Source organism: Monomorium pharaonis, chromosome 4, assembly GCF_013373865.1.
Source record: "Monomorium pharaonis isolate MP-MQ-018 chromosome 4, ASM1337386v2, whole genome shotgun sequence".
NCBI classification, from domain to species: domain Eukaryota; kingdom Metazoa; phylum Arthropoda; class Insecta; order Hymenoptera; family Formicidae; genus Monomorium; species Monomorium pharaonis.
Genome location: NC_050470.1, coordinates 21,656,340 through 21,669,790, shown reverse-complemented (window position 1 = coordinate 21,669,790; position 13,451 = coordinate 21,656,340).

Here is a 13,451-nt window from a genome sequence, read left to right as displayed (position 1 = left end):
AAGGTTTCCTGAATGTAACACACTCGGTTGTGAACGAATTCTTTCCATCGAGATGGATGATTATTAATCCACGTGTATGTAATGGCAGAATCCGTCCACAGATAAATAGGAATATTTCCAATTTCAAGTACCTTCAATATGTGTGAACTTAACTTTACTAACAGAACAGCTCCGGAAAGTTCGAGTCTGGGTATCGTAAGTTTCTTTAATGGAGCGACTTTTGTCTTTGAAGCCACAAGATTTATTGAAATGATGCCATTTGAATCTGTAGATCTAAGATATACAGCGGCAGCAGCTGCTTGTTGGGAAGCATCACAGAAACCATGAATTTCGATTTTACTCCGTTGACTTGCATCCAAGCCAACGAGGAAACGTGAGATGAGTCATTTCTTGAAGAGTATTGAGAAACGTGGTCCACTTGTGGTTACCATCATAGGAAGATGGTCATCCCAATCGAGTTTAATGGCCCACAATTCTTGAATGAGTATTTTTGCTTTAATAGTGATTGGAGATAGCAAACCTAGGGGATCGAACAATGTTGAAATGGTGGACAAGATAGATCGTTTCGTAATGTGTTTTGTAGAAGGAAGTTTTAAGGTAAATTGAAAGGCATCAATTGCTGGTTGCCAGCATAATCCTAATGCGTTTAAAAACTGTACTATCTTTGAATTCTAGCGATGTGAGGTTCGTTGATGTTCAGTTGGAATGTCTTCTTAAGAATGGAAGGATAATTACTTATCCACTTTCGGAGAGTGAAACCGCCCGCCATGCCGAGAGTTGATTTAATTGAGTAATGATCGGTTAAACTTCGTCGATGGAATCTGCGCCTCCAAATACATCATCGACATATCGCCCTTTTGTCAACGATGGACTGGCACGAGGAAAGTTTTGACCTTCGTCTTCAATAAGTTGAAGTAAAGTACGAAGTGCCAAAAAAGGAGCACAAGCTAGTCCATATGTGACGGTAGTTAGTTCATATGTACGAAGACAGTTGCTCTGATTGAACCACAGAATACGTTGGAATTTCCAATCTTCTGGATGAACCTTGATTTGCCTGTACATCTTCTCCATATCAGAGACAAAGACACAATGAAATTTACTGAACCACACGAGAACATCAAATAGATTTGTTTGGAGTTTTGCTCCTGTGTGAAGAAGATCATTTAACGATACGCCGGAGGTAGTTCGACTGGAACCATTGAAAACAACCCGGAGTTGGTGGTGAGACTGTGCTCTCTCATAACTCCATTGATGGGGAAGGTAATACACAGGTTGAGGTTCAGGTTGAGATTCAGGGACTATTTGCATGTGTTCTAAGCTTTCATATTCGGACTATGAATTTTGAATATAACTGGGCCGGTAAACAGAATTAGTTGAAAACTTGTTGGATAAGTTTGTACTTAATCGAACGGCCTTATTTCGTGAGTTGCCTAACTGATCAGGAGACCGTTTGAACGGTAGTTTAACGATGTATCGACCATGAGCGTCTCGACTGTGTGTAGATACGAAATGATTTTCGCACTCTGATCAGCGGAGATAACGATGAAGTGTTTTACGGAAGGAATCTCATCTATTTCCCAAAAACGATGTAATAATCTGTAAAGTTCATCATCGACAGATACATGGTAGCTGTGCGAGGTATTACTAGAAAACGTTTAGTGTCTGTTGGACCGGACACAATCCATCCAAGTTTGTGAATTGAGCAGTGGGTGAATGTGGGGGTCCCTTGATAACTTTATTTTCAATAATATGTCCATATATATCGGCGCCTAAATTAAATCGATGGACCGAGGGGAAAGACAATTCGGATCTGCCAATTGCAGTCCTTTTAGGTGCGGCCATATTGGTTTGTTAATTGAGTAGAAGGAATTGATGTAGTAAGTTTACGTAAAATGTGTGCTGAATTGAAAAATCAAACTTATTAAAACGATCTCGTAATTTAATAGTTGTGACACCCTTAGTTTTATTGGAATGTTGTGGCACCGATTCCTACCAAAGAAATGATGAGTGATTTCGAGGAAGTCGAAGTTGCTGAACGATACGTTCTGAAATCAAAGAGATTTCCGATCCTTGATCAAGTAAGGCTCGATTCGAAGGTTTCTTTGGTAGGTGATATAACCAGCACCCTCGCCGTAGCAAGAAGAACACACGGAATGTTATTATTTAGTCAACTGGAATGAAGAGTCTGAGCTTCAGAGGAAATTGAAGGTGTCGAACTATCCGATGATTCGACGGATTTTTTAGTAGTGTCGTGTTTAGATTGAATTAAACTTATTATATTCTTTATGAATTGATGTATGATGACGCCGTCCGCATTTCTGACAGCGCTTTGTTATTTGACAGGCCGAGACTCGATGCGTTCCTAAGCAATTGAAGCCTAATTTGTGCTTGTTGATAAGCGCGACTTTTTGCGGAACAGATTTCGAAGTGTACTGTAAACATTTAGATACATAATGATTTGATGAGCAGATAGGGCAGATGAATGAACTATTTACTTTATTTTCGGTTGACTTTTCCTTGATAATGAGATTTGACTGCTTTTGAATTTGGCTGTAGTGGAGTAAACCAGATCGAGAATTTTCAAATGCTTGAAGAGTTAACAATTGAGAAATGAGAAATTCACTAAATTGTTGCCAAGTAGGCGGCTCCTTGGATGATCCTAATTGTTTCTCCCAAGCCTTAACAGATTCGGAATCGAGACGTTGCACCACGACAAAAATAAGAAAATCATCCCATGTCGAGACAGGGCGTTCTAAACTTTCGAAATTTCGGTAAATTTGCATAACTTGTGTATATAATTTCTTTAGTTCCACGGCAGATTCTTTCGTCATGCGCTTGATTGAAAACAATGAATTCATTGCTGCGTGAACGAGAAGACGTTTATTTTCATAAAATGAATTTAGTGATCCCATGATCTCTGAAAATTTTCAGCTGATAACGTTGTATTTTTTAATATTGAGGCGGCGGAGCCAGTGAGACTGATTATCAAATACTGAAGCTTTTCTACGGATGACAATGTCGGATTTGAAATAACAAGCGATTGAAATAAATCTTTAAATGAAAGCCAATCCGACGAGTTCCGTTAAATTTTGGGAGATCAAGTCGTGGGAGACGCGCATGATGAAAGAATGCCGGAATTTCAGGAGAGGAGAATGATGCGACCTGAGTAGACGGTGTACTAGGAACGCCTTCCTGCTCAGACTCGAGTAAAGAATTTATTTTGTCAACTACATTAACGTAATATTCATGAGTTTGAGAATAAAGATTTGTAGTAAAATATACGTGACTTTGAATAACAAGACGATCATCGTCATTTAATTCGTGCATTGCTACTAATATTGCCTTGTGTTCCAAGCAGAGAAACGCTCCCAGTCATCTTTCAAGGTCGACAAGCGAGACTTTACTCTATTCGTAGTAACATCTGACAATCCGTCACCAACAAAACTATCATATGCCTTCGTATGAATTTAGATAAAATAAACTGTTGCTCAATGTGAGCTTGCACGTGCTGAGCCTCATCTTCAATAATTCTCCGTTCTCTTCTCTTTTTTTTTTTTTGTTTTATATATATCCGCTCGAAGGACCAAAAAATGTTAATAAACAAGCACGCCGGTTGAAAATGATTACAGAGTCAAATAAAGGTGGCAGAAAAATTTAATAACTTTAAAATAATTTTGGCAGAATATAAAATTTAATCTATGACAAGTCTGATAATCTATGATATTCTGATTACTTTATGACAATTCGGTTAATGACGGACGTTCACAACAAATATAGTTAATAACACATATGGAATTACACACATATAGAATAGAATACATATAAGAATACACAACAATCAGAAATTACTAGGGTTAATAAATTATAAAATTATTCATACAATACGTCAAACGGTTATTCAAATTAATAATCATGCATTCCATACCATAAGCTTTATGCAATCATATTATAATCGTAATATTTACAAATGAATCATAAAATTAGTTGAGAATGATAAGCGTAATGAGAATTACGGAACATTACAGTGATTCTAGATTTTTACATCAATAGTATTTCAAATGAATTTACAATATTTCAAGTAATTAACGCATATGCAGAAGAAGGTTACACTGAAACTTTTGATTCATACATGTTTAACATTTATCAAAAAATGTCTCTAAACAGTTGATTGAATGACGTCTGATAGTGACGCCAACATGTGAACGCATCTAATAGATTACGTTCGAAAGTACGACGGTATGAAATGTCTCTGAATAATTGCTGCATAGTACAGCTGAATGGGAACCTCTGAATTGAGTTCTGTCCTGTCGGTTCGCCGTCGTGCTAATCCGAAACAGGATGAAAACTTCTCAAGAACTCAATTGAAAACTCTCTACAGAGGTTCCGTGTACCTGGAGCTCGATCTCCTGGTCTCTCTCTCTAAGCAGGCCGTAGAATTTAGAGTCGAATGTCCCTCTCTCTCACTCTCTCGATAGGCCGTAGAATTTAGGGTCGAATGTCCCTCTCTCTCACTCTTTCTGCTCGTCGTGGTGACTGCAGGAATTGAACTCGAACTCTATCTTTCAGCAACCCGTAGGGTCTGCAGAAACTGATTATGCAGTGTACTTGGCCGTGGTAAGTCTCTACTTTGAATGTGCAACCAATTGCACGAGATACGTGGCACGTAACGAAAACCTTTACAATACGTGTGTATTGTAATCTGAATGAACGTCTTACTCTGACGCTCGTCTCAGAAAGAATGAATGAAAATCTGACTGTCTGTTTGTAGCGTCGTCAAGAGAACTTGGGTCAAACAAAGCAAGATCAGACGTGAGTCGCGTCGAGGAGTCGGTCAACGTCCTCGGTATCAATCATGTACGAATGTACACAACTACATAGAAACCTTCTCATGCATATGCGTCCTTTAATTTTCTGAACAGCAGCCGTTCCGTTAAGAAAAAGCCGCCAGAGATTATAGACTAGAATATCTTATTTGAAATACGTGCTCTTCATTGCATGTGTATCTCTCGACGGTTAGATGCCGACTGACTCCGAGGTCAGTTGTCGAAATACATATACAATAATACAATGTTCGCCAGTATCGCGCTGGCCTTCTCAGACTCGTCAATATATTCTATATACCCAAACAGTAGTAATTTATACAGTACACTTTTTAATATAATTCTATGCAATACTCACATAAAATATTTTACATATATGTCATATTTCATAAGATATCTGTAAAAATTAAAAGCATATATTTCGTCAACGGCCATATCACGTTAGAGATACCAGTTCTCGTCAACCAATAAGTTTATTGCCTAACATTAATAAAATATTCGAAAGCATCATAAACGATCAGATATTGTATTTTTGTACAAAAATAATATAATCCCTGAATGTCAATTTGGCTTCCGCCAAACATTCCACACATTTCCACAATACACGCAATTAATAAATTAACATCGGATATAAACTGGGCTCTTAACAGTAATAAATACTTGGGAGCGTGCCTCATAGACTTAGAAAAAGCCTTTGACGCAGTTTGGATAGACGGCTTAGTATTCAAATTAATAAAAAAACAATTTCCAAGCAACTTGATAAAATTAATATACTCAATGATTACAAATAAGACATTAATAATCAATAGCGCCGAAACATTCTCAAGAAAAAATATATATTAAAAAATAGCTTACAACAAGATATGATTAATTTCCCGGTACTATTTAATATATACACTAGTAATATGCTTAAATTATTCGAACTAAATAAACCAAAAAATTCCCAAAACCATTGCGTATACGGATGATCTAATAGTGTATGTATCGGATAATTGACCGACCGTAATACAAGACAAATTACAAGATATATTCTGTAAACTACAGAGGTATATTGAAACATGGAAGTTAAAGATTAATATAAAAAAATGCGAAACCATACTATTTAGACCGGCAATAACATATGCAAACAGAGTAGTCAGAAAACATTATAAAAAATTTGCAATTAAAAGGGCACCGAAAAACAACATCGAACCATCGATACCTCACAGAAAGACCGTTAGATACTTAGGCGTTTATCTTGATGAGACACTGCATTATAAAGAATATATGGAAACACAGATTTCAAAAGGAACTAAGACTTTTATATCCCTCAGAAAATTATTCTTTTCTAGACACTTAAATTCAAACGTTAAGATAATTTGCTATCAATTACTCATAAGACCATTAATAACCTATGGCTGCCCCATCTGGTTCAATATTAATGCAGCTATCATGGAGAAAATCAGAGTGCTAGAAAGAAAGTGTTTACGAGCATACTTGAACATAAACAGAACCGAAGGATCAGACTATGTAAAATTCGTTAACAGCAAAAACTATACAACAAAGCAAATATACCTAAAATAGACAATTTCATAATTTATCTCATTCGTGAACACTTTCTACAAGCAAGCCAAATCCTTCATAATAGCTTAATTTACGGCGCAGTATACCCGAACCCATTATATTACGAAAAAACGCTTTCATCAGGTTTTATTCCACCGGAAGGTTTTTTGTATCTAGACGAAAAAGAATTGATACAGGATACAATAATATAACGCTTATTTATCACTTTCCCAGACGCAATAACAATAAGAAATTAGAATACTCCCAAGGATCTAGCAGCAAAAATATACAACACTCACATACAATGTTTTACATATATGTCATATTTCATAAGATATCTGAAAAAATTAAAAGTATATATTTCGTCAACGGCCATATCACGTTGGAGATACCAGTTCTCGTCAAAATGTGAAACGATCCTATTCAGACCGAACCTAACATACGGAAACGTAAAAAGACATTACAAAAAATTCCAGATTAAAGAAAGTAGAGACAGTGACGTCAAGATCCCTCACAAAAACGTAGTAAGATACTTGGGAATTAACATAGATGACAAATTAAAATTCAACAAACATATCAACATACAGTTAAATAAAGCAAAAAAAATCTTTTTCTCACAAAAAAGATTATTTTATTCAAAACACCTAAACAAAAAAATAAAACTCATATGCTACCAATTACTAATAAGACCGATCATTACATATGGATGCCCAATATGGTACAATATGAGCGCGTCACAGATGGAAATGTTAAGAATATTTGAAAGAAAATGCCTAAGGGCATGTCTCAATATGTATAAAACTCCGGAATCAAATTATAAAAAACATTTTAGCAACAAAACACTATATAACAAAGCAGACATAAAAAGAATAGACTCATTCATATTAAAATTGACCAGAGACCATTTTGCCAACATAGCAAAAATAGGACAAAATAGTCTAATTTATGGCGCACTATATCCTAACCCATTATACCATGAAAAAACATTAAACACAGGATACATTCCACCGGAAGCTTTCATATTCTTAGACGCAAAAGGATACATCCAAGATAAAAATAACATACCGATAATTTACCATATATATAGACATAAGAATATTAAAAAAGTAACATACAATCCAAACACAGACTGTATAGAGATAGGTAACAAAGACAAAATAAGATATAGTAGGGCACTTCCACTCAAAGACGAAACAGACAAATACAGACGTAAAACCGATAAGTACTGGTGGCTAGATAATTAAGCACGCATTGTAGATCAAAATTGTAAAGGCGAAACAGCCTTACCACCCCCATGTATATATCCCCCCCCCCCTCTTAAAATTAGGACTAGGATAAGATTTAGGTTAAGTATTTATTTATAATTTAAAAAAGAAAAATGTGATATCGCTCCGAAAATTTTTTTATCATCCTTTTTTCTTCGGATAACACCAAAAAAAAAGCCAAAGCAAGATTGTTTCGCAGTGACTATTGTCACAATTATCGATTAAGAAAGAGCACTTTTAAAATATAGCCTAAAAAGAAAAGTGTAAATTACTGAGAAAAGCTCGAACTGAGCCCGCAGTGATATTTGTATTAAATTAAGAAATAGTTTCTATGTTTGTTTATTGACTTACTGTATATATTAGAACACTGTATAATTGGATTAAATAAACATCTCTTAAAAAAAAAAAAAAGAAAACCAGTTCTCGTCCGATCACTGAAGTCAAGCAACGTTGAGCATGGTTAGTACTTGGATGGGTGACCGCTTGGGAACACCATGTGCCGTTGATGTTATTTTTGTTAGTTTAAACTGTAGTAGCAATTGAAATTTTTTTTTTAATGTACGGTGAAGAAGTATACTTTTATTAAAAAATGTCCGAATCTAATTAAAAAATTTCCATATTTTATTAATATGTAACATAAAAGAGATTTAAATATATCAGTATAATTTAAATTTATGTTATACATATATTTTTATTTTAATATTAAAACAGTTGTAGTAATTTATACAGTACACTTTTTAATTCTATACATACTCACATAGAATATTTTACATATATGTCATATTTTATAAGATATCTGTAAAAATTAAAAGCATGTATTTCGTCAACGGCCATATCACGTTGGAGATACCAGTTCTCGTCCAAGAGGATATATAATCAAAATTTTGAACCCACAATAGAAATCATGATGAAGGAAATAATAAATAACCACCTAAATCTAAAGAAAATAGTGGAAGCAAACACGAATAAAATAAACACAATAGCATCATTACTTGAAAAACTTATACAAACGCAGGAATCCCATGGATAGACAAAAAGAAAGAAAAAACAAAATCACACTAAAAGATTTAAAAATCCTATCAATCAACGTAAACTCCATAGTCACAAACCAAAGAAGAGCATCACTACTAAATATAATGAACACGCAACAACCAGACATACTACTGCTAAATGAAACTAAGCTCAACAAACAACACGTACTACGATTCGAAAAGTATGACATTATCAGAAACGACAGGAACGAGCAACACATTGGAGGAGGCACAGCTATAGCAATAAAAAAAGAAATTAATTACACAAAAATAACACTACCTGAAAATAACGAAAATAAAATACTTGAAAACACTATCATCAAACTAGACACGAATAATGAAAAATCATTATACGTTATAGCAGTATACGCAAGAAGTGGATACCATAAAGAATTCATCCCGCAAATTAATAGATTATTCAGTCATCTGAAACTAAACGAAATGAACAACTTCTACATTATTGCAGGCGACCTAAACGCTAAGCACACAGTATGGAAAAATGCAAATAACAACGACACAGGAGAAATGTTTCAAAGATGGATAGAAACACACAACATACAATACAAACTGAAAATGCTAAGCACAAGATACCCTTCATACCCAAATGGAAACTCATATATAGACATTGTACTACTGGATGCAAGACTAAAAGTACATAACATCAATAACGACCACGATCTAGAAAATATAATCTACGACAGCGATCACAATGCTGTAAAAATACAAATATCACTAGAGAAAGAGCACGAGATAATGAAAGAACACGAGACAAAAACAAAAAAATTCAACTATAAAAAAACAAATTGGGAGAAATTCGCCAAGAAATTAGAAGAATCAATCACAGACACCATACCTAACAACAAAAATCTAACTCTAACAGAAGTAGAAGAGTACCTTGACCAATGCAACCAAAAAATAATCACAACAATGGAAGAAACCATACCAAAAATACAAGACAAAAACACAATGGAATCATATATAAACCAAAAAATCAAAAAACTGCAAAAACAAAAAAATAAAATACTCACCTTAATCCATCACAACCGGAGAAATTGGCCAAATATCAACGTTGAACAAGCGGAAACCTGAAACAGAAATTAAACGAAATCAGAGAAAAACTAAAATTGAGTTCACATTATCAATTAACAAATACTGGAAAAACAAAATATCAAAAATATCAAAAAAAGAATCAGCGAATATGTTCCCTCAAATTAACAAAATTTTCAGGAAAAAAGAAATAGCACAAACCGACCCACTAAAACTGGACTACGACTCACAACTACTAGCGAACGCAGGTATCAACAAAAACGAATTTAAAAAAGACGATCAAAATGAGATAACAATCTCCAATGACACAGATAAGCTAAACATAATGGGAGCCCACTTTGCTAGCATAAACAATGGGACAAGAGACAACAATAAACCAGAGCTCAACGAAATAATTAATAAAAAAATAAAATGCTTTATAAAAGAAATAAAACAAGACGAAAACAACAATGTAACAATTTGTAACTTTAACAACACCAACACATCTGACAACCCAGCACCAGATCAACCTTTTATAAGCGTAAAAAAGCTGATAAAAATATTCAGAAAATTAAACAACAAAAAATCAACAGGCTTAGACGACATACCCAACATAGTATTAAAACATATACCACGAAAATTAATTAACATATACACAATACTATTCAACAACCTCCTAAATAATAACGCCTTCCCAAACAAATGGAAAATAGCAAAAGTAGTACCAATCAAGAAAAAAAATAAAGATAAAGAAAAACCAGATAGCTACAGACCGATAAGCTTACTACCAAATATAAGCAAGGTATACGAAACCATAATAAATGAACAAATAACCAGTTTCTGCGCAGAAAAAGAAATCATCCCCGAATCACAATTCGGATTTCAAAAAAATCTATCCACAATCCACGCTATAAACAAATTAACGTCGGACATCAACTGGAACCTGAACAAGAAAAATTGTATAGGAGCATGCCTAATCGACCTTGAAAAAGCATTCGACACTGTATGGCTTGAAGGCCTCTTATTCAAATTAATAAAAAAAGAATTCCCAAAAAACCTGACAAAACTAATCTGGAACATGCTAAAAAACAGGAAACTCATAACAGCATACGGAGAAGTAATGGCAAATAAAACATACGAATTACAAAACGGCCTACAACAAGGAACAGTCAACGCACCCATCTTATTCAACATATTTACAAGTGATATGCTAAAATTATTTAATCTAAATATACCAGAACACCCTCAAATTATAGCTTTCGCGGACGATGTAATTGTATATGTGGCGGACCGCTGGATTACCAATATTCAAAAAAAACTTAACGACATTGTACATAAACTAGAAGATTACTACGAGACCTGGCGTTTAAAAATAAATATAGATAAATGTGAAACCATCCTATTCAGATCCACACTAATGTACGCAAATCGCAACGTCAGAAATAACTACAAAAAATTCAAAATAGTAAGTAGACCCAAAAATGACGAATCTCAGACCATCCCACACAAAAATACAGTTAAATATCTCGGCGTATATCTCGATGAGAGACTACACTTCAAAAATCATGTAACCACACAATTAAAAAAAGCAACAAACACATTCATGAGTTTAAAAAGACTCTTCTACTCCAAACTACTAAACACAGATGTAAAAATAATATGCTACACTGCATTAATAAGACCAATCATAACTTATGGTTGCCCCATATGGTACAACATAAGTGCGTCTCTCATGGAGAAGCTTCGCCTCTTCGAAAGAAAATGCCTAAGAGCATGTCTAAACATGAATAGAACTGCCGAATCAAACTATACCAAATATGTAACCAACAATGCATTATACAGCAAAGCAGAAATTCAACGAATAGACAATTTCATGATATATCTAACCCGAGAACACTTTTTACAAGTAGGAAAAATAAAACAGAACAGCTTAGTATTTAGCGCGCTATACCCAAATCCATTATACTATGACTACACACTAACAACCGGTAACATACCACCTGAAGGTTTCATCTTCCTCGACCAAATGGGATACATATTAGACCAAAACAACATACCAATTATATACCATTACCCAAGGCATAATAACAATAAAAAAATTAAATACTTACCATTTTCAAATATACAGGACTCCAACATCTCGTGGAAATATGAAACGTCCATCCCAAATATACCTAAAAACAAAAAAAATAAAAGTAAAGATAGATACTGGTGGCTAACAGAAGCATAAAAGTAAAACTAGATAGAAAGAGAAAGACCCAAAATACCACACAAAGGTAACAGATTGACAGCACAACAAACACACACACACACACACACACACACACACACACAAGCACACAAGCACACACACATTAATCCCAAGTGAAGGGAGGAAAAAAAAAAAAAAAAAAAGTAATATTACAACTATTATAAGTACTATACTACCAAAGAAACAGGCCCAAAAACAACTACCTCATTAAGATAATAATATATAAAATACTTCAATACTTACCTAATACTCTCATCAAGTCAGTAGTTACTCCCACACTTAGTACTAAACGTAATTAAGCGAATATGATACTGTTACCTATATACATAATACATCACATCACGCTCATTAAAATATCACCTGTAAATATATTCATCTCATCAATCGCGTACACACCCATTCTCATAAAACACCTAGTTAGTAAGTAATCACCTAATTATAAGTAATAAAATAAGACAAGATATAGCGATTTTTTCACGGCATCAGCTGGACCCGCACTTTTTTGCGCTAAAATAACACGTTAAGAAAACATACAAGCAATAAATTACATTTTGTAATAAGCTAAATAAATCCTTAAATACATCGATTATTCTACAATTTAACAAACATTGTACGCAGCGACGAGAGCGAAAGGCCGTACCGCTCAAAACACAACAGTAAGATAAATCTAGAACGTACTTTTGATAGTTTTAACGTACGTCTCATATAAAACAATAATGTACTCCACTTACCAGCAATAAAACTATTTCATAAATCTAAATCTACCAGTTCTCGTCCGATCACTGAAGTCAAGCAACGTTGAGCATGGTTAGTACTTGGATGGGTGACCGCTTGGGAACACCATGTGCCGTTGATGTTATTTTTGCTAGTTTAAACTGTACTAGCAATTGAAATTAATTTTTTTTTCAAAAATGTACGGTAAAAAAGTGTACTTTTATTAAAAAATATCCCAATCTAATTAAAAAATTTCCATATTTTAGCAATATATAACATAAAAGAGATTTAAATATATCAGTATAATTTAAATTTATATTATACATATATTTTCATTTTAATATTAAAACAGTTGTAGTAATTTATGCAGTACACTTTTTAATATAATTCTATATAATACTCAAATAAAATATTTTACATGTATGTTGTATTTCATACGATATCTGTGAAAATTAAAAGTATGTATTTCGTCAACGGCCATATCACGTTGGAGATACCAGTTCTCGTCAGTTCTCGTCTGGCAGCCGTACGGTACGGACGTAGGGCACTTTTTCTCCGCTGGAGTTAATCCAGCGAATTGTGGTCTCAACATAAATGAGCTGATTAAAAAATTTCCGGCGCTGAGACCGGAACGAGCAGATGCGGCACTATATAAACTACGCCGCTCCCTCATAAAAGATAACAAGATTAGAAAACAAAATCTTACACCGAACATCAAGATGACAAGATTCAATAAGCAATCAAATCAGATGACGTTGACTCCCCCCCCCCCCAAAAGGAGGAAGCAAGAAAGCAGCTCTCC